This window comes from Rhinolophus ferrumequinum, chromosome 21 (genome assembly GCF_004115265.2).
Source record: "Rhinolophus ferrumequinum isolate MPI-CBG mRhiFer1 chromosome 21, mRhiFer1_v1.p, whole genome shotgun sequence".
NCBI lineage: Eukaryota > Metazoa > Chordata > Mammalia > Chiroptera > Rhinolophidae > Rhinolophus > Rhinolophus ferrumequinum.
Window position 1 is genome coordinate 45,304,146 of NC_046304.1, and position 4,185 is coordinate 45,308,330.

The following is a 4,185-nucleotide window of genomic DNA, read 5'->3' on the forward strand; positions in this document are numbered from 1 at the left end:
CATCTCTGAGATATGTTGTTATACGAAAAAATAAGGTTTATTTCTAGTAAAAATGTATATGAATGTGCATGTGTTAACTGCTTTCTTACATGAACTTAGTGGAGGGACAAACAGGAGAGTGCTTATTTTTCTGTAATTGTAATTACAGAAATTATGGTATGGGTAAATCCCCTAAGTTTTCTAGTCCTTCCAGAGAGAAGAATATATTCCTCTCAAAGCCAATTCCAAACCACCAAGTGCCTCTTTCTTTCCATTCTTCCCTCTTTCCCTACCTCCTCCTTTCCAGTCTATCTCCTGGGGTTAGGAGAGGGGATTAGCAGGAGAGAGGGAAGAGTCTTCAGTGACACCCTTGTAAGTTCTCTCTTGCCTTACTCCCTCCCGTTAGGGCAGCTCTCCAAATGTCTCCAAAACGCTGTTGTTCTCCTGGGTCCCATTTGTGGTCTTCAGATGCCTCTCATGGGACCTTCTGCACAGCCTCGTTCCTGATTTGGGTGACCTCCTTTGGCTCATGTCTTCAGCTGCTTCCCCTACTGCCCAGCCAGTGCCTCTTTCTTCTGTTGCTTTGGCAGGTGGCCGGTGAGGCCTTCCAGATGGCTCCAGTCTTGATAACTCGTCCAGCCTCCATTACACCTCAGGGAGCTCACCTCACCGTGCCATGGCTGGAGTAGAGACTTCCCCACTGCTACCCTCTCCCCTCACCCTGTTGGGAAGAAGCAGGCACTAGACTCCATGTTCCCATCTTTCCCTCCCACATTTTCGGGGACACAGGCGGAGCACCCAAAAACTTTTCTGCTTTCTCTGCTCAGGCACACTGGGCTGAGCCTATGAGTCTTTACAGCACAACAAAGCTACCAGCCAGGGCCAGCGACATAATTTGCAGGTAAAAATAGAAACACAGGGCCCCTTGTTCAAAAAGCTGGAAAAAGTGCTGTTAAAGGCACTGAAATGTAAAGCTTTCTTCTTTAAAAAATACTTTATTCCTATAAAACACAATGGGATCAGAGAGATTCGTGGGTATTAGCATAAACTTACAAACTGCAAAAAATATTTTGTGGGTTGGGGGGTCATAATTTATATAACACAGTAATTTGGTAATGTGATGATTGAGCATTAGGTTTTTCTGGTTCACTTTTCAGCAAATTCATTTATGAGATCCTTAAATTTTGTACTTTTAGTAACTTTGTTTTTAATATGTGTAATTAAAAGTGTCAGCTGCTCTTGGTGAATGTCAGATTGTAAATAATTTTTAATTTTGAGGATTATTCTGAGGATACAAATTTTAGTTTCTTGTATGCAGCAAGTTACAGGAGATGCCAGAGGAAACAAAAATGTCACTGTACAAATTAGCCTTTAAACTTCAATTCAGATGTACACAGAACTGATTGGTATGAAGAGGTACTATTGATCTAGCTGCTAAACTAACAATCAATTGCCCTGTCTCCCTTGGGTATGCATTGTTGATTTCTGGAAAGATGGAGAGAAACTGGAAGCAGTGATTTCCAGGTTTCTTCTCATTCCCAAAGGCTTAGAGATTAGGGGGAATAGGGTGGGAGGGAGCTTCCTCTTTATTTGTATAATTTGCCCACTATTTGGCCTTTTGAACATGAGCATGTATAAGTCGTTCAATTTAAAAACTTGTTAACAAGAAAAGGAACTCTTCAAGAAAGAAATGCATGTTGCCTTACAATCTCAGTATTCAGTTGCTCAATGGTAATGGTTTTTTTTTTCCAAGTTGAAACTTTTTATTTTGCTAATGTACAAATAGCACGTATCAGTCCACTTTCCATGGGTTCTCAACACTTAACCACTGATGACTTCTGTAACTTGCCACTGATCTTCGTAGTTCAGATGTCTGATCTTCTGTGAAAGCCCAGCTTGCCTTTCTTTCTACCCACCGAATCAAACTGTCTTTTCTGAAGTCTTGTCGGATGTTTTCTTTGTTGGCCTCTCCATGTTGCTGCTTAATTTGAAAGATTTCATTTTCTAATTGCACAATAGTCCTTTCAATCTCACAATTCTTACTGACCAGAGATACCCGAGTTGACTCCATTTCTCTTAATTTAGATCCAGCTGTGAGTTGCATGTTCTTTCGCTGCCAGTTTAAATCCTGAATATGTTTCCTTAACTTCTGGAGTTCTTTCTGTACGTGTTCAATCATATGAACCAGATTTTCATTGTATACTTTCCAGGCATTGCATCCATGCTGTGACATTAGTTCTAGATTCTCAATTCGAACCGCTTGATGCTCTAACTGGGCCATAGAATTGTTTACACATTCTTTCCATGCAGTCATGTCATTTTTCTGACCCAAGGAAGGGGCTGGAAGTTCATATCGGTTCATACTGAGCAATTCAATTGGTTGCCGAGCAGCCAGTCTTTCAAATTCGTTTCTCATTATTTCAGTTTCAAAAGCAGAATAATTCGGGGCTGTCAGGTAGCTCAGGTAGTTCTTGGTGGTCGGTATCTGCGAGTTTCCTCCTCCACGAGCGCCGCAGCGCTTCCCACACACCAGGGGCTTCATAGCCTTGGTCAAAATACGGCAGCTCATCCACCATGGCCTCTCCAGACACCAACCCCGTACCCGCCATTCTTTTCAATGGTAATGTTTTGATTGTTGCTAATCTTTCTAAAACCATTAAATATATTTCTATGTTTATATTATACATAGTTATATACAGTTTAGCATCTTCAATTCAGCTGAAACATGGTAAGCCTGGAAAATTTCCAAATTTGGAGCATTAAGTCAGATCAACTCTATATTTTTTTTTTTACTGGGCTGGCTAAGTTTTTGGAAAGGTAGGGAGTCAGCTGTCATTTTTGTGGTTGTTTTTAAAGAGATGAGGTGTGCTTCCTAACAAATGAAGAGGATGCTGACAGAAGGTTATTTCCTGCGTTGGACTCGCTGTGTGCAGGAGGAGTTGAGGGCTGGGTGACTTGGACAGCAGTGCCCCAGGGGCCTGCCTGATCTCCGGCTGCCTGATAATCACGCATAGTGAGAAGGCTGGCAGCAGGCAGGCAGGGCTGCCTCCGGTCCCATGATGAATGGTCAGCAGAGCAGGATGTCAGGTGCTGCCTCTCCCAGCTCCCCATCGAGCTTTCTCAATCAGCTTATCAAAGAAAAACCAAAGAACAACCCACAGTTAAAATCAAAACAGAGGAGTTTGCCTATTTGCTTAAATAAAACATTTGCGAGTATTTTTAAAAATTATAAAATCTAAATTGAATTTATTTCTATGATGAAAGGATGGTTTAACATTTAAAAATTAATATATTTTATTCAATTTTAACACTATAGGGGGGAAAACATAATCCTCTCAATAGAGCTCATAGTATGGGTTGATAAATTTCAGTTTCATTCATGATAAAAATCCTCAGCCATTTGGCACAGAAAGCAACTTTGTTAACCTGATAGAAAGTGTCTACCCAAAACTTCTTCTACCAAACAACATACTTATTGCAGAAACGTGGCAAGGATTTCCTCCAAGTCAGGTCTGTGTGCGCTATGTCTCTGTGTAGCAGTTAAATAGGTGAATGAAATCTTAATCTGTTAATAAACTCTCAAGAAACATAATACTGAGTAAATATGGCAGGCAACAGAAGGATGTGCATAGAATGAAACATTTCCTCTAAGTCCTTCTTTAGCTTCAGCCCAGACAGTTGGATACATATTGTCTTCATTGCTGCTAAATATTTCTAAGTTAAGGTCTAAATATTTTCTAATTTCCATTATGGATTTATGGATAAATGGATATATATATTTTTTCATGTTATAATCTAATCCGCCATCTTGGACCCAAAAATCTATATATCTATATCTAATCTATATATATCTATATATCTATGTATCTATCTATATATCTATCTATATGTCTATCTATATATCTATATATATATATATACATATATAATTTTTTTTCTAAAGGAATGTTTAAAATTTATAAACATGTCAAGTTTGGTGGTGTTATTGTTGCTAATTTTAAAGTTGATTTCATATTTTGCAGAGAACGTGCTGGTGTGAGGTTGAATTTTTTTGAGTTGCTTGATTTTGACGCCGACCTTGTAGCCTAGAGCATGTGTGTGTGTATGTGGCCTGGTCAGTGCTGGTAAGTGTTCTATAGTGTTTATAAATAATGTGGGTACACTAATTGTTAGGGGCAGAGCTCTCTTCATACAGCTATCACCTCA

General features: G+C 39.5%; 1 pseudogene; it reads right to left on the reverse strand.

Moving 5' to 3' along the window:
- Window positions 1-287: 287 nt before the first annotated feature.
- LOC117013220 (pre-mRNA-splicing factor SPF27-like) lies at window positions 288-2,588 on the reverse strand (annotated as a pseudogene).
- Window positions 2,589-4,185: the final 1,597 nt, after the last annotated feature.